Source organism: Nerophis lumbriciformis, linkage group LG09 (genome assembly GCF_033978685.3).
Source record: "Nerophis lumbriciformis linkage group LG09, RoL_Nlum_v2.1, whole genome shotgun sequence".
NCBI lineage: Eukaryota > Metazoa > Chordata > Actinopteri > Syngnathiformes > Syngnathidae > Nerophis > Nerophis lumbriciformis.
Window position 1 is genome coordinate 9,509,817 of NC_084556.2, and position 25,383 is coordinate 9,535,199.

At 39.8% G+C, this 25,383-nt stretch overlaps 1 protein-coding gene across 1 annotated transcript in view; it reads left to right on the top strand.

Annotated features, from left to right (window-relative positions):
- The first annotated feature begins 8,818 nt into the window (after positions 1-8,818).
- Positions 8,819-25,383, top strand: part of sgcd (sarcoglycan, delta (dystrophin-associated glycoprotein)) — a 547,116-nt gene continuing 530,551 nt past the window's right edge. The window contains exon 1 of the mRNA XM_061962681.2: positions 8,819-9,388. The gene's annotated coding sequence lies outside the window, so the exon portion shown is untranslated. The remainder of the gene's footprint in view (positions 9,389-25,383) is intronic.

A 25,383-nucleotide genomic window follows, 5' to 3' on the forward strand; every position in this document is an offset into this window, starting at 1 on the left:
TACAACAGACTTGATCTGCTGTTGCAATTTAAAATCATTGTCCAACTTAAAACTAAGATTTGTGACAGTGGATTTAAAATAAGGCATCAGAGGGTCCAGGTCACTGGTTTACTTTTGAGTCAAATATAATTATTTCCATCTCGTTCTCATTTAAGTTTGGAATGTTTACCGCCAGGGGCGTCATTAGCTTTTAAGGACGGGGGGGGGGGGGGGGGGGGGGGGCTTAGCCCCCAGGAGATGCACAGGATGCGAGCGAACGTAGGGCACGAGCACAAAACTTCACAAACGGCTAACAAAGACTTAGAAATGATTCATTGTTATTATTATTATTTCAGTCGGTTTATTTTCAATCTGTGTTCAGTACAACAACAAACATGGGTTTGCACAGTGACATTTTGTTTACAGCATCAACAAGAAACAATTACTTGCATGATGATTATTATTATTATCTACTGATGATAGTCATATGTGAATGAGTTCAGCTACTGTTCTCCTCCATGTGTAAAGTGAGAAACACAGCTGATGCTCCAGAAGGAAGTAACCCCAAAGATAGCAAATGGTAAAAAAGAGTGCACATTTAACTTTATAAATAATCAGGACCTTAATGATGCATTTCAGGCTAACTAGCTAACTAAGTAGCAGCATTGTTTTAGAGCGGGAATGTCAACTTTTTGTCAAACACAGACCTGGTGTAAAGTGGAGCTAATACATTTTACTACAAGCAATGATGAATACTTACTTTCTTGAAAAAGTTTCTTATGTCCATTTTGCATCCGTTCACGTTCTTGTTCTGCAGTGCTGTGTACTAATGTGCTTCGTACACCTGCAGGACCGCAAGCAAGGTCGCGGAGAAAATGCGGACTGGATTTTGAGTGATGTGGGCATTTTCTATATAAACAAGTCCAAGGACCGCAAGCAAGGTCGCATAAAAAATGCGGACTGGATTTTGAGTGATGTGGGCATTTTCTATGTGAACAAGTGGAATGGATTGGATACCGACACACTAAAGGGGCTCTCTACCTTACGCTTGAGCCCCCCTAAAATAGGCCTAACAACGCCAATGTTTACCGCCAACCATGCTTTTATGTCCTCAAGACAATTTAAAAGTGATTTTAAAGCTTCTTTTTTTTTAGCGGGACATATATTTGCGAATCATCAGCATAAAGATGATACAATATATATATTTTTTAAATGTGTTGCATGGGCAGGATGTACACTGGTCCTAGGATTGAGCCTTGAGGGACACCAAAGGACAAGGGAGCACAGGCTGAAGCCAAATCATCAATTTGGATATTTAAAAGTTCTGTTTGTCGGATATGACCTTAACCATTTCAAGGGCGTTCCTTTTAAACCCACACATTGTTCTAAGCGACTGTGTGATCCACTGTGTCGAGTTCAGCAGTTAGATCTAAAATAATACAAATGGCAGGATGTACACTGGTCCTAGGATTGAGCCTTGAGGGACACCACAGGACAAGGGAGCACAGGCTGAAGCCGAATCGTCAATTTGGATATTTAAAAGTTCTGTTTGTCAGATATGACCTGAACCATTTCAAGGGTGTTCCTTTTATACCCACACATTGTTCTAAGCGACTGTGTGATCCAGTGTCGAGTTCAGCAGTTAGATCTAAAATAATTAAACAGGAGAATCACCAGAATCCGTGGATATTAAAAAGTCGTTAAAAAACCCTTAAAAGTGCAGATTTGGTGCTATGAAAGGTTTTAAAACCGGACTCAAAAACATCAATAAAAGCGTGCAAATAAAGATAAGAGTGGGATTGTAAAAGCACAACTCTCTCTAAAATCTTTGAAATAAAAGGAAGCCTTGAAATGGGTCTAACATTTGATACAATAAAAGGATCCGAGTTTGAATTCTTTAGCAACAGCTTGCTTAAAACAATTCGGGACAGTCCCTGAAGCAAGACTGCCGTTAATTATTTCTTGGACGTGGGGTGCGATGACATCCCAGAGGTGACGTTAAGTCCGTGGAACATGCTGCAGGTTTGAGCTGGGATGCAATGGAGGACAGAGGCTGCGGTTTAATGGGCTTGAAGGTGAATGGACAGGTGACAAAAACAGAAGGATCAAAAGATGGGGAGAGATGTTTGCCCTCTTTGTGTCAACCTTATCAATAAAACAGTCAAGACATTTTCCACAGACCTCTGGCGAAGCTTGCCAGCATGTGGATTGGGGAACATTTAAAATAGAATCAATTGTTTCCCCAGTAATCGGAATCGGATAAAATCGTTAGGTGCTCAAAGATTCACTCCTGGAACCACTAGTATACCTAATAAAGTTGAACAAAAAACTACTTTTTTTTTGTCCTGTCCAGCTACTCAGGCTCATATTGTTGATGTAGAGGCCCATATTTGTTGTACAGATTTACTTTACAAAGGAGAAGTGTGGGATACTTCTCTTGTTGCCTTATTTGTATTTGACTTTAATAAATGCATTTATATTAATGTTTGGTGCAGCTGGACGGGAGCAAGAGGGGTTATAAAGGGGAAAAACAGGAAGACAGAGTTGGAAAATGCAGGTACAAGAGGGGGATAAGTGTCAGGTTCAAACACTGATGACATCTATTAAACAAGACAAGAAGCAAGGAATTAAACAGAGACAGAATTCAATTTGGCTCAATTGAGGAGAAACGTCTGGGCTGTACCCTTGCACAGTGTCCCACCACGCTCTGACGAAAGATTATACGCCTCCTCTTTTATTTGGACTTTCCCTGATTACATGGCAACAGCTGTTTCTAAAGGGACGGGGGTCGTAAACAGCCGCTGCATTTGGTCACAAAACTAATCAAAGAAAAGGTGCCTGGAGGGGAGTCAAGCCCTGCTTCCTCTCTGCTTTGTAGATCTCGGGTCAAGACAAAATCTTCCTGTGGATTACAATACATCAATGAAACCGACACCTTCATGTCGTGTCCCATCCTACGCAGTGGAGTTTTACAAGCCTTTTGCTTGGTAGGCTCAAAAACAGCTTTTGTCTGCTCGCCGGGAACTCATTGAAACACAAAGTTTTGTGATAACTTAGATACAATTATTCTGACAATAAGACAGAGAGACAACAACAAGAACAAAGACAGAAAAACCAACAAATACAATATGTACAAATATGATAGTAAAATTGATAACAAAGAAGCAGTTAGTGAAGTGAATATTAATAATGACAATTGCACTACAAATGGAGCAATTCAAATACCAATAGAAATTAGATAATGAATAATAACACTAATTACCTCTATTACCAACAATACAATTGTTTCAAATGCAACAATACATATATGTAATGATAACTTGAATTACAAAAGAAAGCAGATAAATGGAGGGTAAGAATGAGAAGCAAACTGTATTAACCTTGTAGATTGTTATAGTAAAACTAGGTTAAGCGTTGTCAGTGTGCCGTGTTTTCCCCAGTTTCCCCTAGGGCAGCACTTCTCAAACAGTGGGGCGGGCCAGAAAGGGCGCGTGTGATCTCGGGGGGAACGTGCTTTTTTTTTTGTTTGCCGTACCAGAATATTATGAAGCGTATGGAACAAATGACTACTGGCTAGAGATGTCCGATAATGGATTTTTTGCCAATATCCGATATTCTGATATTGTCCAACTCTTAATTACCGATTCCGATATCTACCGATACCGATATATACAGTCGTGGAATTAACACATTATTATGCCTAGTTTTGTTGTGATGCCCAACTGGATGCATTAAACAATGTAACAAGGTTTTCCAAAATAAATCAACTCAAGTTATGGGGAAAAAAATGCCAACATGGCACTGCCATATTTATTATTGAAGTCACAAAGAGCATTATTTTTTTTAACATTTCTCAAAACAGCAGCTTGGAATTTGGGACATGCTCTCCCTGAGAGAGCATGAGGAGGTTGAGGTGGGGGGTTAGGGGTAGCGGGGGTTGAATATCGTAGCGTCCCGGAGGAGTTAGTGCTGCAAGGGGTTCTGGGTATTTGTTCTGTTGTGTTTATGTTGTGTTACGGTGCGGATGTTCTCCCGAAATGTGTTTGTCATTCTTGTCTGGTGTGGGTTCACAGGGTGGCGCATATTTGTAACAGTGTTAAAGTTGTTTATACGGCCACCCTCAGTGTGACCTGTATGGCTGTTGACCAACTATGCCTTGCATTCACTTGTGTGTGTGAAAAGCCGTAGATATTATGTGACTGGGCCGGCATGCAAAGGTTTATTGGTGCTCTGTACTTCTCCCTACGTCTGTGCACACAGCGGCGTTTTAAAAAGTCATAAATGTTACTTTTTGAAACCGATACAGATAATTTCCGATATTACATTTTAAAGCATTTATCGTCTGATAATATCGGCAGTCCGGTCTTATCGGACATCCCTACTACTGACTGCATCTGAAGTAAACAAGCTACAGCAACACCTTCGTTACATAAATCACTTTACGGAAACAAATGTGCAACTGCCAAAAAGGAGAGGACTTAAAAAGGCGCCCAAGGTTAACGGTGTAGCAGCCACACCCTAAATTGTGTGTGTGTGTGTGTGTGTTTGTGTGTATTATTGGCCACTTAGGATTGCACTGGTTGGTTGTGGGTTGCACTGTGGGCGTGGTGTTGTCATTATAGTCAGCGCATACAGCTGTGGTGCGGGTGGCATGGATAACGTCGGCAGGGTGGACAGGGGGAGAAACTTTTTGGTGACCGTCGTCATCTTTAAACAATATTCTTCACTCGTTACAGCCTTCACCGTCATGTTGGCCTACTGGTTGTTCCGTCATCTTCATCATTCATCATGCAAAGTAAGTGGCTGTTTACTAGTGATGGGTTGATGAGGCGTCATGAAGCGTTTCGACACATTGCAAAACTGTATTGATACTGTGTCACTAAATACTGACATCTGCTGGACATTAAAAATCCCTACAGGCACTGATTTTATGACCTAGTACAGGGGTCCTCAACCCAAAATGTTGAAAGAGCCATATTGGACCAAAAATACAAAAACACATTTGTCTGGAGCCGCAAAAAATTAAAAGCCATATTACATACAGATAGTGTGTCATGAGATATACATTGAATTAAGAGGACTTAAAGGAAACTATGTAGCTACAAATGAGGCATAATGATGCAATATGTACATATAGCTAGCCTAAATAGCATTTTAGCATCGATTAGCTTGCAGTCATGCAGTGACCAAATATGTCTGATTAGCACTCTACACATGTCAATAACGTCGACAAAACTCACCTGTGTGCATTCATGCACAAAGTTAAAAGTTTGGTGGACAAAATGAGACAGAAAAAGGATGAAACACGTCCTAGGAAGTCGGAGAAAGTTATATATGTAAACAAACTAAGGTGAGTTCAAGGACCGCCAAAATTAGTAGGACAAAACGCCACTCGCCAAATACTCGAATCAGTGAAGCATGTTTAATATAAACAGTGTGATTTATAACAATTAGGGAGGTTTGTGTCATGTTTGTCCTCCTACAGAAAACATACTAAAACAAAAAATATTTTTCCCCCTCATCTTTTTCCATTTTTCATACTTTTTTTTTTGTGTGTCCTGTCCAGCTTCTCAGGCAAATCATATAGTTGATGTAGATGTTCAGATTTACTTTACAAAAGAGAAGTGTAGAATACTTCTCTTGTTGCCTTATTTGTATTTGACTTTATTAAATGTATTTATATTATCATTTAGTGCAGCCGGGCCGGAGGAGGAGGGGATAGAAAGAGGAAAAAAAAGAAGACAGAGGGGGAAATTGTGGGGACAAGAGGGGGATTAGACAGAGAGACAAAAACAACAGCAGCAAACAACAACAACAACAACATTAGAGCAACATCAGCAAATACGGCATGTACAAATATGATGGTGAAAGTAATAGCAAATAAGCAGTTAGCGAAAAATAAAAAATAATACAGAAATGACAATGAGCATTATTACACTACAAATGGATCAATACAAATACCAATAGAAATAGCGCTATTGATAATGAACAATACCAATAATTTACCTTTATTATCAACAATACAGTTGTTCAAATGCAACAATACATATACGTAATGATAACTTGAGATACGAAAGAATGCAGAAAAATGGAGGGGGAGAAAGAGAAGCAACCTACATTAACCTTGTAGATTGTTATAGTAACAATAGGTTAAGCTTTGTCAGTGTGCCATGTGTTACACCCAGTTTACCCTAGGGCAACAACATTAATATATGTTTGATGAAACGTGATTATGTGAATGAGTGTAAGTATGCATATGTACTTGTATATGTACAGAATGTGTATATGTGTTTGTACAGTGAGTGTATATATATTTTTCATACATTTTTGAAAAAGCTCCAGAGAGCCACTAGGGCGGCGCTAAAGAGCCGCATGCGGCTCTAGAGCCGCGGGTTGCCGACCCCCGATCTAGTATATACAATAATATAAACCAAGTCATTGTATTTCATTTAGGATTATTTCATGTCTTCATTTAAATAAAAATATATGTTTATCTTTTTAAGATACAGTCAATAAATAATGTGAACATGTATCATAACATGGAAATCTAAGAGAACGTGTTGTGAATGAGGATGCTTGTGGACTGGGAATTTATTTTTATTTTTTTTTTTTTACACATTTTTATTCCAAAAAAAACGTATAAAATTTTAGACGATTTCTCTTCTTAGTTATTATTTCTCCGGCTGTAGAAAAGACCCGCTCACAGGGCACAGAGGAGGCGTCAGTGTGACACAGTTCGCGTTATCGGTCACATGACCGAAACAGCTCATTATCGGTCACGTGACTTTCTAAAAGCGGTACGCACACCGACACAGGGTTTTGCTCTATGGGCTCGACGCATGCGTCGATGCATCGGTGTTGCCGGACCCATCACTCGTATCCAGTAACAAACGTGTCTGCCTCATTCCACCTTGTTTCCAGACGGTTAATTATCAATTCAAACCATTCTCTGTTCGATTTATTTCGCATGATCAATCCTTTTCTAATATTCCACACAACAAAATAATGAAAAAGTATGTATTATTCATGCTCATATCGCATCGGATCAATCTCTGTATCAGCCAATACTAAAGGCTCTAACATCGATGTTGTATCGGAAGTGGAAAAAGTTGTCGGAACTACTGTAGTTAATGACAGTGGTTTTCTAAAGTGTTCCTGAGCCCATGTGGTGATATCCTTTACACACTGATGTCAATTTTTGATGCAGTACTGCCTGAGGGATCGAAGGTCACAGGCATTCAACGTTGGTTTTCAGCCTTGTTGCTTACGTGCAGTGATTTTATCCAGATTCTCCGAACCTGTTGATATTACAGACCGTAGATGGTGAAATCCCTAAATTCCTTGCAATAGCTCGTTGAGAAATGTTGTTCTTAAACAATTTGCTCAGGTATTTGTTCACAAAATGGTGACCCTCGCCCATGTGGTGATATCCTTTACACACTGATGTCAATTTTTGATGCAGTACTGCCTGAGGGATCGAAGGTCACAGGCATTCAACGTTGGTTTTCAGCCTTGTTGCTTACGTGCAGTGATTTTATCCAGATTCTCCGAACCTGTTGATATTACAGACCGTAGATGGTGAAATCCCTAAATTCCTTGCAATAGCTCGTTGAGAAATGTTGTTCTTAAACAATTTGCTCAGGTATTTGTTCACAAAATGGTGACCCTCGCCCATGTGGTGATATCCTTTACACACTGATGTCGATTTTTGATGCAGTACTGCCTGAGGGATCGAAGGTCACGGGCATTCAATGTTGGTTTTCAGCCTTGCTGCTCACGTGCAGTGATTTTATCCAGATTCTCCGAACCTGTTGATGATATTACAGACCGTAGATGGTGAAATCCCTAAATTCCTTGCAATAGCTCGTTGAGAAATGTTGTTCTTAAACAATTTGCTCAGGTATTTGTTCACAAAATGGTGACCCTCGCCCCATCCTTGTTTGTGAATGACTGAGCATTTCATGGAAGCTGCTTCTATACCCAATCATGGCACTCACCTGTTACCAATTAGCCTGTTCACCTGTGGGATTTTCTTCAACTTTCTCAGTCTTCTTTACCACTTGTGCCAGCTTTTTTTAAACATGTTGCAGGCATCAAATTCCTAATGAGCTAATATTTGCAAAAAATAACTATTTGAACATTAAATATCTTGTCTTTGCAGTCTATTCAATTGAATATAAGTTGAAAAGTTTACACAACATGCCAACTTCACTGGTTTTGGGTTTTGTAGTTTTTGCTGTACATTTTAAGATGTGTAGCGAAGCCTGATATGTAAATCGGGGAAGGGGGATCCAGCTCGGAGAGGATTTTGGGACTGAATCATGTCCATGAGAAAAGATTTTACCTTTGAGGCATATTACAGACGTGTAGTGAAGCCTACTTTATTTTGGGGTTTTTAATGCCCCGTGAAGTGGTAGGCGTATAAAAAGGGATGGGATCTACCTACTAGCTCTAGCACAGAATTTTCTGTAGTCACGGCCTCTTTAAAACCTTGGAAAACTGCCGGTTTGACCGCCTTTTCTCTGGAAAGTGGATCAACCAAGTGAGGGAGATTGTTAGATTGTTCTCAGGTTTGTCTCTGACGTCTTACTACGTCATTGTAAAGTCCGTTTTGCAAATTAGGAGGCGCCATGCATGATGCGCCTAAACACAATTGTATTATTTTATTTCCAGCACTGCGTGCAGAATCCCACCTCCTCTTTCTCCTCATTCCTGTTAATATAGTCTCTCTCTCTTACTCTCTCTCTCTCTCTCCCTCTCTCTCCCCCGAACCGCCGCCTCTCTGAGAATCGTCCTTCTTGCCTCACATCGCCGTCCGGATCCACTTGCGCTTGCAGCCTCTCTCCACCTCTATTCCTCTGCTGCACACACACTTCCACACTCACACACATACACACACACACACACACACACACACGCACACACACATGCACGCACACTATCACCCCTCTTTCTCCCAGGGCGGACTTATGGAGCCTCGAAGATGAAGAGATAATGCTGGAGGAGCCTCAGTGGCAATTTTCTCCCCTGACATAAACACCCCCCCAAAAAAAAAAACTCGAGCAATGTTGATGCAACAGCACGCTTTTTGTCCGCGCGGTCCAGAATCGGAGCGTTTCGGCAGGATTTGAGTTCCGGCGCTCTCCTGGAGCTTCTAGGCACTGAAGGATGCTCGCTTCTGAAGGCGATCAGGAATATTCCAACTATTGCTCTTTTCGGACTGATCACACTTTGAGGGACGTCGGGGCGATGAGTCGTCGTCTCCTGCTGGACTTCTTGAACTAGACTTCAGGTTACCTTAGAAGCCGACTGGGGAGTTCCCATGTTTTATTTTGGAGCCGACGAGGAGATTCTACTCATGCTTTTCTGACTTGCCCGAGCCAAAAAATTGTTGGCGTCTGACTAAGAGGTAAGGCTGCTTTGATTCGGGGGGGGGATTTTTTTGTCCCATCGGAATCCTCAGAGACGGCGTGCTCTGCGTGATTAGTCATGACTGGCGCCGCTCCGTCCTGCTTGTTATGCATGATTCAGGGTTTGTAGCAATGAGCATCAGTTTGTGTGTCTCTGCTCGCCATCCTCAGGCAGCTGACAAGGCGAGAGGTGTCGGGCTTGCCAGTGGATTCTGGCTCCGCCGCTTCGGTCTCCACTGCGGTTCGCGGTCTGTCGGAGGCAGGAGTCGATACTTAAGCCATGCAAGTTGAGAGTCTCAAAACTATATTTGCTGCTGGTTATCGATGCTGCTTTCTGAGAACAAGGATCACCTTTATTGCTACCGATCTGAATCTGGGTTGTAGGTCAGCGTCTTGGTCCATGAAGATTCCATATGTGGGCGAAGTGTCTCGCTTAGGATTGGGAGGTAGGAAGCGGGATTCAAAGATCGCCGTTTTTTTTATGCCCCTGACATGGGCTATTCACCTAGGCTCCGCCCCGGGAATGACACCATACCGGCCCCTCCAGTTCAGTTCAAAAGTTGGGAGACAAACATTTTGGCAACAGATTCCTAAAAAGAGAGTGCTTCTGTTGTATAGAGCAGTGTTTTTCAACCACGAGTGTGCCGTGAGATACAGTCTGGTGTGCCGTGGGAGATTATGTAATTTCACCTATTTGGGTTAGAAATATTTTATGCCAACCAGTAATTATAATCTGCAAATAAAGTGCCGTTATTGAGTGTCGGTGCTGTCTAGAGCTCGGCAGAGTAACCGTGTTATACTCTTCCATATCAGTAGGTGGAAGCAGGTAGCTAATTGCTTTGTAAACGTCGTATTTAATGCTGAAACCAAAAATAAGCTGAAGCTTAGGGATGGCTATGGAAAACGAAACTAAAACTGAACTGTAAAAGTAAACAAAAACAGAATGCTGGACGACAGCAAAGACTTACAGCGTGTGGAGCAGACGGCGTCCACAAAGTACATCCGTACATGACATGGCAATCAACAATTTCCGCACAAAGAAGGATCGCGTCCGCACAACTGAAATAGTCTTGATCGCTAAAACAAAACAGGTGCGGGGAATAGCGCTCCAAGGAAGACATGAAACTGCTACAGGAAAATACCAACAAAACAGGAAAAGCCACCAAAATAGGAGGCGTGATGTGACAGGTTGTGACAGTACACCTACTTTGAGACAAGAGCTATAGTGAGGCATGGTTGGTCCGACAATTGCAACATTGACTTTTTACTGTCAATATCAACTACCGAGTTTACATTTTTAATGTTTTCTGCTGGTGGTGTGCCTCCGCATTTTTTCAATAAACAAAAATGTGCCTTGGCTCCAAAAAGGTTAAAAACCACTGGTATAGAGGATCTCGGACACCTTGGCAGATCCTTGCATTGACATTTTAACCTTGCTAGCAAAGTTGCGATTTACAAATCCGAACCGTTTCTCTTGGCACCTGTCTTTTTGGCACTTACAGTTTTTTTCAGTAATTTGATTTATTAAAGTGTTACTGTAGCTAGTTTGCTTCAAATGTAGTCAAAGGTCTTTAGTTGTACGAGTGGTGTTCCTCAAGTTTCCATTTTAGGTCCTCTTTTTTTTCATCATGCGGGCTATTCAACCGCGAGTTCCGTTCAAAAAAACTTGTCAGAGACTCACATTTTTCGCAGCAAATTGCTAAAAACCCGAGAGTGCTCCTGTTCTATTGCTTGTATTCCGACACGTGACTTTTTCCCGGAAGTGAAAACCAGTGGTGAACGCTCTGAGTACGCAAGAGGCATAGATCTTCCTGCAAAAAGCTGATACAAGTAAAAAAAAATCTAACTATGCAATGGAACCGATACCTATACTTTATCAAAAATGTTAATGATAACAAGGACTATCAGTCAGTGGAGTACTTAGACTTAGACAAACTTTATTGATCCACAAGGGAAATTGTTCCAAGACATATCGAACGAATATATATACAGACATCATTGTACATGACAGAACTTATGGAAACTTGGAAAATCATGGAGGTCTGAAACTTCTTTGTGTCTAACTGGGTAAGGTTGCATTTCATAATTTAACTTTGCATCTACTACCATGTTTGTTGCTGTTGTCAAAATATAACTATAAATGTCAACATTGTGTATGTGCTGAAAGCTTCATTGATGATTGTTGCCTTTGGTAAAAGCTTAACACTCTTAGGTTTTGATCACATTTGCTTTCTTTTATTTAGACTGGCCGAGTTGGTGCTTTTAAAATACACTTGTAGGTAACATGTCTTAAGAAATACAAATAATATCAAGATAAAATCTTAAATGGGAAATAATAACCGTTAAAAGTATATCAAACAAACCTTTAACAAAGTGATCACTGCAAACTCATGCGTTCTTCAGCTCTGCTCCGCAGGACTGGAGTGCATGGTATTTTTCTTGTCGTTTTTCGTAAAATCTTGCACTCTCGAAGAACTCTGAAGAAACGTTTATCCTTTTCGCGATTGGAACGACTTGCACGGCCGAAAACGACGCAAGCGAAGAGGAAGGCTAAATGCCGACTATTACCCATTGAAAAACAGACGCTGGCTGTCAAAACTTGTGATCTGCATAACTGAGGCGTTCTTTTAAGTCCATTTAAGTGGACCACTCAACAGGTGGCCCGCGAGTTTATTCACTCACATTTTTTGCAGTAGATTCTTAAAAACACCAGAGTGCTGTTGAAGTGAATGAATGAATTCATATTATATTCTACATAAGGTGAATGTTTATATTCAACTTGGAGAAAGCAAACCACCAGGTCTAAGTAAATAATAGTTGAGCCCATAATAAATTAAAGAGCCTTAGTTGGACATTCGCATATGGATTGGAGTTAGCTCTCTCACGGGAAGAGGCAATAAATTCAGACTTCGGAATGCAAAAGTGATAGCTCTGTCCTGGAGGAGAGACTCCTTGTCTATCTTCATGTCAACATTTAAGTTCCAACATATAGAGGTTGTTTTCCGGTCACTTACACATGAGCATCTCCTTACATGGTCAGGTTGTACTCCCCTGAATTAACACACACCCAGACAGAGAAAGAAGGAATAAAAGACTCCAAGTTAGGAGTAGGGATGATGTTTGATAAGAAATTATCGAGTTCGAGGCTATTATCGAATCCTCTTATCGAACCGAGTCCTTATCGATTCTCTTATCGAGTCCAGATAGGTTGTTGTATATGGAAAAAAACCCCACAATATTTGGTTTAACAAAAGCTCACCTTTTATTATATAAGAAAACAATGTAATCTAATAAATAAAAAAATAAATATTGACTGTTACCCCCCTAAAAAAATAAAATAAATAAATATTGACTGTTGTTACCTAAAGTATATTATGTGGGATTTTCCAGAAAAACAAATATATACAGTAACACAAAAACAACCTGTCTCTGTGATCACTATAGGTGTATAAATAATAATATAGTGTTAAATAAAATCAGTCCCTTGGGCACAAAACTGAAAATAATACAGCTCTCCAAAAAGTGCAATTCTGCTGCTATTTGACATAACTGTTTGTTATGATGCTTTGACATTGTTGCACTTTATTTCTTTATTGAAAGAAAATTCTATGAAGAGAAAAGTTGTTTGCAAATGTGGTTACAATGCTAAAAAAAATGAAAAGTTAAAGCTAAAAAAAGAAATACACTTTATTGAGTTAACATTATTTCTTTATAGGGGGAAAGATGTGATGTTATGAGCTAGGGAATATAACAGCTACAATACACAGCATGCAATGGGAGTGACGAGCATGCGGTAGCCCCGAAAAGTGTTGTTGCATGTCGTCACGCCGGCAGCTAAGAATGAGGTTATGAGCACGCTGTGAAAGTAAACGTCAAGAACTCGGCCAACACGCCTCGTCTGCATTATTTATAATTAGACAGACAACACATATACAGTGTGATTTTGTTTTGTTTACAAAGAAAGAAAAACAAAAGTTAAAAAAGGGAGATGTTGTGTGTATATATATATATATATATATATGTATGTGCTGCGGTTGCTTTAAGAACGTTGCGACAGCTGCCGTAAAGGAGGTGTGTTGCTAGCCTGGTTGCTATGTTTCCGGTTGGTCGTAAAAGTGTTCGTCATGTGTTTGTACCCTGCTCAAATCTCTCAGTAAAGTTATTCATTGGTTTATACCAATGAATAACCAATTAACTTTATTACACCTTGGAGCGCTTTTTCCGGTCCATTGTTTTTCCTGCTTTCCCTATCTGCGCCTAATAACTGAGCTACGTGACGTCATTTCTTGTGATGTCTCACGGAGCATTTCTGCCGAGGGATTCGAATAAAGAACCAACTCTTTTTCTTTACTATAGTGGTCTCGATAACGGGTACCGGTTCTCAAAAAGGGATTTGAGTCCGAGGACTCGGTTCTTTTCTTATCGAACAACCGGGAAAATCGGTTTCGAGTATCATCCCTAGTTAGGAGTGCCTCGTTTTTTGTTTTTTTACTTGACCTCCTCCAGGTACTGTGGTCCTGTATAATGACGCTCGCTTGCAATAAAGCAACTTTTTGTTCAGCAAAGCGTCTCCGAGGTCTCTTTTGATCCAGCCGCACTGCCGTGTCGCCCTTCTTCCCGGGAGAGGGTGACAAGACCAGAAATACACATCACTGTCATAGAGGTGATCTTTGGACTAGCTTTTTTGCAGAAGGTCCTTAAAAACAGCAGAGCGCTCCTGTAACTCTGACAAAATAAATAGTCCAAAATCAAATGTCTACTGTAGAGGACACTGGTTCACCGGAATACACAAAATAAGACTAAGCGAGAAGGGAGAAGTCCGGCCCCTCGCTGTTGGTTTTCTGGAAAAGTGGCCCCAAAACCATTGAGTTGATTATCCCTGGTCTACACCGTCCTAATGACTTTGGTCTGTGTAAGCTAACGCTTAATGGATATTTGTACTAGTCCTTCCAAAGCGTTTTTAATCACAACCTATAGGGGGCGCTGCAATGTGGCATTATTGTTTTCAGCTGACTGTATAGCACAACAACACTTTCTATAATGTAACAATCTGAAGTGGAAATGATTAAAAGCTCCACTTGCATAGGCAGGCTTGTTTCTCGCTAACACAACACGCTCTCATAATGGCTTCCTGAATGTTCTGGGAATGTATCGTAATCAATCTTATAGCGGCGTTGGACAGCTCATTTTGTAAAATGTCATTTGTGGTCCACATTTGGCGTGGCGCACACATTCTAAAGAAGGTGTAAGAGGCTACATAAGGAGCAAGCCTCGAGCCCCGCTGACTGGTAGTCGGCAGAGCTCCAGGCTGTATTTAAAGATGTGCAGTGAAGCCCGCTTCATAAAAATCCAGAAACTTCCAAAGCTACAATTTTGAGCGCCTCGCCTCTCAAAAATGGAGCGCAACTGAGGGAGATTAAAGATATTGCCATTGGTTCTTATAAACAAGCACACATTACTATGTATGGAGGTTAATTTGTAGGGCTGTCAAAAAAGGTTTTATTTTTTAATGATTCTTATTAAATTAAAAAAAATATATATATATATGTATATATATATATATATATATATATATATATATATATATATATATATTAACATTATTTTTTATTTGTTTTCCAAAATCTGTCCTGTCCAGTCTCTTTAGTAAATGATTGGGTACTTTTTAATTTATCAAACCAAACCAGTTTTCCATCCATCCATCCATTTTCTACCGCTTGTCCATTGTTGGGGTCGCGGGGGGTCGCTGGAGCCTATCTCAGCTGCATTCGGGCGCTAGGCGGGGTACACCCTGGACAAGTCGCCACCTCATCACAGGCCACCAAACCAGTTTTATTTTAAGTAATATAGAAATTTAGAGTTTTTTTTTTTCTATTTTATGGAGGGGTTGAATTAAAAATCGTTTTAAGTCTAGATTTCATTTTGAATCGAATCATGGGGTGCCTGAAGATTCCCAGCCCTAATAATTTGTGTCTTTATTTCCAAAGCTTTTTTTTTTTTAAACCATTACATCATGTAACAGCATTTTTGGCGTTTCAATTTTGTGAACTCAACTCAAAATCGAATTCTGCTGACAAACTTATTTGAGCAACAAATGTGTGCGCGTTTGAAAATTCAGTTTGTTCAAATACTTTTAGGATTCTTCCTTTCAGTAGGGCTGTCTTCCCAAATTGTTTAGTTCATTCTTTCTTTTTTTTCCTTTTTTTTTTTTTTTTTTTGACATATACAGTCCAGAAATACAATTAAAGGGGAACAATATCACAATTTCAGAAGGGTTAAAACCATTAAAAATCAGTTCCCAGTGGCTTATTTTATTTTTCAAAGTTTTTTTCAAAATTTTACCCATCACGCAATATCCCTAACAAAAGCTTCAAAGGGCCTGATTTTAACCATCGTTATATACACCCGCCCATTTTCCTGTGACGTCACATAGTGATGCCAATACAAACAAACATGGCGGATAGAACAGCAAGCTATAGTGACATTAGCTCGGATTCAGACTCGGATTTCAGCGGTTTAAGCGATTCAACAGATTAGGCATGTATTGAAACGGATGGTTGTAGTGTGGAGGCAGGTAGCGAAAACGAAATTGAAGAAGAAACTGAAGCTATTGAGCCATATCGGTTTGAACCGTATGCAAGCGAAACCGACGAAAACGACACGACAGCCAGCAACACGGGAGAAAGCGAGGACGAATTCGGCGATCGCCTTCTAACCAACGATTGGTATGTGTTTGTTTGGCATTAAAGGAAACTAACAAGTATGAACTAGGTTTACAGCATATGAAATACATTTGGCAACAACATGCACTTTGAGAGTGCAGACAGCCCATTTCAGGCGCGCTAAGAACATATATTTTTCCACAATTTCAGCACTCAGGTTAACCATACCTAAATAGACACAAAATACTGCATTACACAAGACTACCCGAATGTACTCGAATGATTGAAAAAAATAAATGTTTTTAAGCTAAATTATTGGTAAACACAGTTTATGTATAATCATTTACGTAAAACCGCGAGTAATGAATAAAGTTTTCATCAATTAATATATTCTGTAGACATACCCTTATCCGTTCTCTTGATCTGTCCAGTTTTGGAGTTGATGTCAGCATCTGCTTTGAGTGTCGCAGGATATCCACACATTCTTGCCATCTCTGTCGTAGCATAGCTTTCGTCGGTAAAGTGTGCGGAACAAACGAATCACCATTTCGTCGGCTTTCCCCACACCCTCGTATTTTGAACAAATTTCGTCCAATTTCTTGCCACTTTCGCATCTTTGGGCCACTGGTGCAACTTGAATCCGTCCCTGTTCGTGTTGTTACACCCTCCGACAACACACCGACGAAAGTGAGAAAATGGCAAATTGCTTCCCGATGTGACGTCATCGCTCCGAGAGCGAATAATAGAAAGGCGTTTAATTCGCCAAAATTCACCCACTTAGAGTTCGGAAATCGGTTAAAAAAATATATGGTCTTTTTTCTGCAACATCAAGGTGTATATATTGACGCTTACATAGGTCTGGTGATAATGTTCCCCTTTAAACACATGTTCTTTTTTTTGTCTCCCCCAACAAGTAACCTACAAAAATGATATATAAGATAAAATAAAATAAAAAAACATGCATCAGTCAAAAAAGTACAGACTTCAAGAAGAAAGTGACCCCTATGGAGCCCATCAACATCCAGGGGCCGGGAGGTGGTAGTAGTGGGGCAGGACAAGTACCTGGGAGTCCACTTGAACAGCAGACTGGACCGGAAGGACAACAGCAAAGCTATAAACAAGAAGGGCATGAGCAGACTCTTTTTCCTGAGGAAGCTTAGGTCCTTTAATCTGTGCAGCAAGCTGTTGGAGATCTTTTTTCAGTCTGTTGTGGCCAGTGCCCTGTACTTTGCAGTAGATTGTTGGGGGATTATAGGGCGCATTAAAGGAGTCATATTATTATTATTTTTTTCTAAATGGAAAACACTTCCTTGTGGTCTACATAACATGTAATGGTGGTTCTTTGGTCCAAATGTTGCATAGATGATGTTTTACAGATCATCTTCAAGTCGCTTTCTGATAGTCGCCTAAGGGTGCGCCATTTTGTGGGCGGTCTTATTTACGTGGCTCACATTCGGCAGCGTCTTCTCCCCGTCATCTTTGTTGTAGCGGTGTAGTGTGCAAGGACGGGAGTGGAAGACGTGTCAAAAAGTGGAGCTAACTGTTTTAATGACATTCAGACTTTACTTAAATCAATAACGGAGCAGCATCTCCTCATCCGGAAACGTGTCCCGTGAAAAACCGTCCGACCGGAACTTTAATAACTAAAGATCCTTGGGTGAATAATGTAAACTCACTACACCGATATGTTTTAGCGCTTCCATGGCGAGTTTACTGACCGATATAAGTAAGAACTTTACACTACTTTATATTAGAAATGGCAACAGCGGAGGATGAATGTCCCATGACAAGAAGATAGAGAAAAAGAAGAAGCTTATCAACTACGCTGTCGACGCGGACATGCGTGCAAGTTTTCATGCAGATCCCAAATACAGATCAGCAGGTACCAGAAGGAAGGAAAAGTTGCTTTTGCATAATATTGCGAAACAAAACGGCAATAGTCTTACCTTATACACACACCATAAAAATACTTGTATGTTGAAGCACAGTACAATCCATCAAGCGGTGCAGCTTCATAGCTTACCAAAGTCTTACTAAAACATTTTGATAGATTTTTGAGCGCCGTGTGTAATGTTTTATATTTTCAATGGAACATTTAAAATGTTGGTGTTTACTTAAGTCATATTGCAGTCTACATGTATATCCTGTGTGTGACAGTCATCATATTGCAGTCTACAGGTGTCTCTTATGTTTGACTGCCATCTACTGGTCACACTTATCATTACACTATGTACGAAATAAAAAAGTTTCGAGGTCGGTAAGCAAAACCAGAATTATTCCGTACATTAGGTTATAAGGCACGTTTTGAGAAAAAAAAAAGATTTTAAGTGAGCCTTATAGTCCGGAAAATACGGTAAGTGAAATCCAACATACTCCAGAAGTGGTATTTATCATCAATGTGCTCTGTTGGTTCAAAGCTCCATTCAGATGTCTTCTTTCTTTCACGACACACTCCGGTTTGGATGTGCAGCTTTTTTTTCTCCTTTTTTTTTTTTTTAAGGTGGCCTCGAGTGATGTGGACTCCTGTTAGTTGCGTGGCGCCGCCTGACAAACAACTGAATCAAAGCGAGCTACATCGCCGCTGGAATTTGACTAAACTAACTTAATCACTTCCCAGCGGGACGTCACTTCAAAGTCAGTGGGGTAGATTCGGAGCCAGTCGGAGTTGTAATTTGTCCTGAAATACCTTGAAGGTGTGGCCCTAAACCAGATTAGTCAATATTACTTATTTATTTTTATTTTGAGACTCCTGAAAGGTGCTCACCCGCCCTAAACCTAACGTCCCTGCCCCACATACACACACTCGCTATGTTTACAAGCACTAAAAAGACAAATTATTGACTTCATTCGGTTGAAACTAGTTATTAATGACACCTTAATAAGGTTTTTACATGCAGCTTGCATTGCCTCCAAGATTTGTTATGGAAGAAACTTCAATTAGGTTCAGTACGCACTACCAAGTAAGCTAACAGCATATTCAGTATGCACTACCAGGTAAGATAACAGCATATTCAGTACGCACTACCAGGTAAGCTAACAGCATATTTAGTACGCACTACCAGGTAAGCTAACAGCATATTCAAAACGCACTACCAGGTAGATAACAGCATATTCAGTACGCACTACCAGGTAAGCTAGCAACATATTCAGTACGCACTACCAGGTAAGCTAACAGTATATTCAGTACGCACTACCAGGTAAGCTAGCGACATATTCAGTACGCACTACCAGGTAAACTAATAGTATATTCAGTACGCAATACCAGGTAAGCTAGCGAAATATTCAGTACGCACTACCAGGTAAGCTAACAGCATATTCAGTATGCACTACCAGGTAAGATAACAGCATATTCAGTACGCACTACCAGGTAAGCTAACAGCATATTTAGTACGCACTACCAGGTAAGCTAACAGCATATTCAAAACGCACTACCAGGTAGATAACAGCATATTCAGTACGCACTACCAGGTAAGCTAGCGACATATTCCGTACGCACTACCAGGTAAGCTAACAGTATATTCAGTACGCACTACCAGGTAAGCTAGCGACATATTCAGTACGCACTACCAGGTAAACTAATAGTATATTCAGTACGCAATACCAGGTAAGCTAGCGAAATATTCGGTACGCACTACCAGGTAAGCTAACAGCATATCCAGTACATGCTAACAGCATATTCAGTACGCACTACCAGGTAAGCTAGCGACATATCCAGTACGCACTACCAGGTAAGCTAACAGTATATTCAGTACGCACTACCAGGTAAGCTAACAGCATATTCAGTACGCACTACCAGGTAAGATAACAGCATATTCAGTACGCACTACCAGGTAAGATAACAGCATATTTAGTACGCACTACCAGGTAAACTAACAGTATATTCAGTACGCACTACCAGGTAAGCTAACGACATATTCAGTACGCACTACCAGGTAAGCTAACAGCATATTCAGTACGCACTACCAGGTAAGCTAGCGACATATCCAGTACGCACTACCAGGTAAGCTAACAGTATATTCAGTACAAACTACCAGGTAAGCTAACAGCATATTTAGTACGCACTACCAGGTAAGCTAACAGTATATTCAGTACGCACACCCAGGTAAGCTAACAGCATATTCAGTACGCACTACCAGGTAAGCAAGACTCCCAAAAATTAAACCCCTCTAAATAGTTTTGTGTTGTTTTATTTCAAAAAGAAAGAACTTCAGTTTTTGTGTGTTCTTATTTTCTTACAAAACAGTGTTGACCAATTTAATGTGAAGTAGCGTGAAAGTAAGTTTAATCATATAAACTGTCATGTCTTATTCACATAAATATGTTTAGAAGCGTCAAGTTTCCCTTCACTTCATGGTGTAAGGTAGAGATTATCTGATTCATCTATGATTATTATTATTAGAGAATAACAATAATATATATATATATATATTTATTTTTTTTATTTTTTTTTTTTTTTATCATGATTGTGATCAAGTGTTGGAATTGGGGGTTAAATCACCAAAAAATGATTACCGGGCGTGGCCACCGGTGCTCCTCACTGCTTCCCTCACCTCCCAGGGGGTGATCAAGGGTGATGTGTTAAATTCAGAGAATAATTTCACCACACCTAGTGTGTGTGTGTGTGTGACAATCATTGGTACTTAAAAACGTATTATTATTTATTTTATTTTAGTTTTAATTTTTTTGTTATTTTTGTTATTGTTATTATTGTTATTATTTTTATCATTATTGTTATTATTATTATTATGATATTGTGATTATTATAATAGGGCATCTACTAGGGGTCAATATATAATCAAGGGTCCTTGAATGCACTGGTGATACTGAAATATCGATACCGCCGATATCAGATCTTAATGCTCTTAATATCGGTTCTCAAATTAAATAGCTATACTTTAGTTCAGGGGTGTCCAAACTTTTTCCGCCAAGGGCCACATACTCAGGTGGTACTGCATCAAAAAGTGACATCAGTATGTAAATGATATCACCACATGGGCTCAGAAACACTTCAGAAAACCACTGTCAGTAACTACAGTTTTTCTCTACATCGGTAAGCGCAAGTTGAAATTCTACTATGCAAAGCGAAAGCCATTTATCAACAACACCCAGAAATGCCATCGACTTCGCTGGGCCCGAGCTCATCTAAGATGGGCTGATGCAAAGTGGAAAAGTGTTCTGTGGTCTGACAAGTTCACATTTCAAATTGTTTTTCAAAACTGTGGACGTTGTGTTCCCTGGACCAAAGAGGAAAATAACCATCTAACTGTTGCTGTCATTCAATTCTAAGTTAATGATTATTTCCCCCCCAAAAAATAAGTTTCTCAGTTTGAACATTAAATATCTTGTCTTTGCAGTGTATTCAACTGAATATAAGTTTAAAAGGATCATTGTATTCTGTTTTTATTTACCATTTCCACAACGTGCCAACTTAACTGATTTTGGGTTTTGTAAATACCGTATTCTTAAGTAACGTTTATTATGTATGTAATCTGTCATAATATATTGTTATTCAAACAAAGATTGCAAAAGAGATAACCATGGTAACTGGGATGACAAGCACGATCATAACTGCCATAAAGCAATTTGACAGAAGTGACGTAGTCTTTGCGCATGCGTGGACCGATCGTGTCTTCCGGTACCGATGGAGGAGCGACACCCTTTACTGACTTGGTTTAAACAAACTTATTATTGAACTTTGACAGCGAAATTTATTTATCTTACTTTTTATGACCGCGTATTTTAGAAATGACAGATTTTAAGAATTTTATTTCTTCAAATATTTACAAAAGCCCAGGCTGTGATCATGTGGCCCACATAGTGGATGTGGCCCTAAACAACCGTGTAAAGCAGGGGTGTCAAACGTACGGCCCGCCGGCCTGATGCGGTTGTATCCGGCCCGCGGGATGAGTTTAAGTATAAAAATGAGCTGAAATTTTTGAATGAAAGAAACTGCTGTTCTAAATGTGTCCACTAGATGTCGCAATAGCAATTCTGTGTATCTTTGCAGATTATGCGACATATGTAAAAAAATAAACCACATGATGTTAGTGCACCAGTTGAGGAAAATGAGCAAACTACATAAATAACATACTGTAATTTGATTTTGATATCATTTTTTTATCTTGATAGATTGAAAATTAACACCAGGGACCCCATCAAGTCATAAAAATGGGGTCCCACAATAAATTTTTGGGGTCCCACTTTTTTGTAAGCGTTTTGGAAAACAGATGATAAACGTATGCATTATCCTGTTATATGTCACATTCTATATTGTGTTTTGGAAAAAGGTTGTCATAAACGTTACTTCATTCATTAAAAATAATAATAAAACAATTAAACAAATGTGTATGCATATGTAAATGTATTCAGTTATAAACATTCATTCACTTTCTTCTTTCCTTCATGGATCTAAACCATACTTGCCAACCCTCCCGGATTTTCCGGGAGACTCCCGAAATTCAGCGCCTCTCCCGAAAACCTCCCGGGACAAATTTTCTCCCGAAAATCTCCCGAAATTCAGGCGGAGCTGGAGGCCACACCCCCTCCAGCTCCATGCGGACCTGAGTCCGCTTTCCCACAATATAAACAACGTGCCTGCCCAATCATTATAACTGTAGAATGATCGAGGGCAAGTTCTTGGTTTCTTATGTGGGTTTATTGTTAGGCAGTTTCATTAACGTCCTCCCAGCGCGGTAACAACACACAACAACAGCAGTCACGTTTTCGTCTACCGTAAAGCAGTTCGTCTGCCGTAAACAGCAATGTTGTGACACTCTTAAACAGGACAATACTGCCATCTAGTGCATTTGATGAAAGCACTTTTGTGCGTGCCACACAGCAATGCATCATCAGAGAGGGTGTTCAGCATAGTTAGAAAAATAGTGACAGAGAATAGAACAAGGATGGACAATTCAACCCTTAACTCAACAATGAGTAGATGAGTGTTATGTGTGTGTATATGTGTAAATAAATGAACACTGAAATTCAAGTATTTATTTTATTTATATATATATATATATATATATATATATATATATATATATATGAAATACTTGACTTGGTGAATTCTAGCTGTAAATATACTCCTCCCCTCTTAACCACACCCCCCACCTCCCGAAATCGGAGGTCTCAAGGTTGGCAAGTATGATCTAAACTTTACCGGTGCTGGTAGTTTTTTCTATGTTTTTATTTAATAAGTTGTAGGTGTATTTATTTCAGTATAAAAGCGTAAAAAGTGTTTTGCTTGGGTCATGAATATGATGATAATGGTGTGCCAGGGCATACATACATTTTATATTTAACGCTTAAATCTCTGGAGTCTACATCAACTTCAGATCCATCCCTCACTTCAAAATGTTTTAGTTTTTTTTTTGTTCTTTTTTTGTTTGTTTGTTTTCCGCCCTTTTTTGTCAAACACAACTATGTTTTGAATGGCAAACACACAAAATATGCAAAATCTTCCACCAAAAATATTTTTCAAAGTGGAATATTTGATGTGAAGTCATCGGAACCTTGGACAGGTCAATAATTCATAATAACATTGATTTTGATTCAATATTATGTTTTGAGCAATGACAGTTTGAAAAAAAAACAGCTTTGTTTTATTAGTCAACATTGCACCTTTTTCTAAATTACATTTCACCTTTAAGCTTTTTTATTTCACTTTTGTTATGTTTTTGTTTATTTTAATAGTATTTTTAGAATGTGCCATGGGCCTTTAAAACATTAGCTGTGGGCCCCAAAGGGCCTCCGGGGCACACTTTTGACACCCCTGCTATAGATAATAAAAACTTCAATCTGATAAATCTATGGATAAAAAGCAGAGCCTGGCGATGCATGCGCGTTTATCATAACGCTCTCCCTCTCTCTGTCTCTGCCCCTCCCTCACCAATGCTGCTGCACGCACAATTTGTTTTGTTTTTAACCCCTTCTTAACCCTGAACGTACATTGAAAATGCACGCAACACTAACTCAAAATGCCAGACATTTGAGGCATTTAAGAAACTCCGCCCGGACAGCTCCGCAAAAGAGGACACGTCCGGGGAAAAAGAGGACGTATGGTCAGTCTAGTTACCAGGTACTGTTTTGATCTAAATTTTTCTTATTTGGCAAGATTACGCCAAAAAGTACCCATTCAAATTTGGTGAAAATAGGAAAAAAAGTGATTGTGGAGTCAGCTCCGCCTCATTGAACCGCAGCGCCCCCAGCGCTGGCAGCACTCTTGCAGCCATGACGCGACCATTGCTTTGCTGTGTTCCAGGTCATTTTCAGTGGATGGTACACAAGCTGTACACTGACTACTCTATTTGTCCCTTGAGAAAACACGCTGTATGCAAACGTGCGCTCCTGTCTAAACATGGAACAGCACACCTAAATCCACTCGCCAACAAGCTAGCAACGCATTGTCAAGACTCTGTTTGCGACACAAAAGCCGCAGCTGCTGTTTACACTGCTAATACGCCGTAAACAAACACAACATGGACGAGGGGGAACGGCCATTGTGCACGCCGGGCCGCTTAAAGCCAAACAAGAGCACGTAAACAATGACTGACGGTCTCGGCATGAATATTTAAAGCGCGGAGAAAATAAATTGCGAATCAACAAGATTTGGTGGTGCTGTTGTTGTTGTTGTTGTTTTTTTCGACTGTCGACAGATGGAGCTTGATTGTGTTTTCCTCCCAGCTTTTGTGTGTCCTCAATACTGCAACTTAATAATAGGAAGGCATGCTGAGGACCTCAAAGAAGTCTTTTCTCGCGTCCATAAAAATAGATCCATGTCATCCCCAGCCAGCTCTCAGTCAGATTTATTGACGCTTTCAGTTACCTGAACTTACCTGCAAGTCTTTTGACAAAAGCTGAGCCACAAGTTGAGGGAATTTGGCGAAGAAAGTTGATAAGAAATTATGTGTATTTATTTTTGTATTATTCTTCATGGATTTAGACACCTAATTTCATCACCAGATAAGGTTTTGATAGCAATTTTATTTATTAAAACAAATTCAGTTTAGTGTTTTTTTCCCTCTAAAAAAATTGCCTGTTTTCCTCTATGGAAAATCCCCAGAAATATTGACATCAAGACATTTGGTACATTAAACAAAGAAGACATTTTCTGTGTGATATTAAATACCATATTTGGTCCAATCAACACCTTTGTTGTATTAACGTTGGCGTCTGCGGGTGTGTGGTCTTCTAAAGCAAGTAACCGCCGGGGGTCTTTAATTGGCACTAGCCAAAATAAGGTAAAAAAGTAGGTAAACCTATGTTAATGTTAAAAAAAAAAAAAAAAAAGGTAAAAAAGAAACAAGGTAAACAGGGTTAAAAAAAGAAAATAG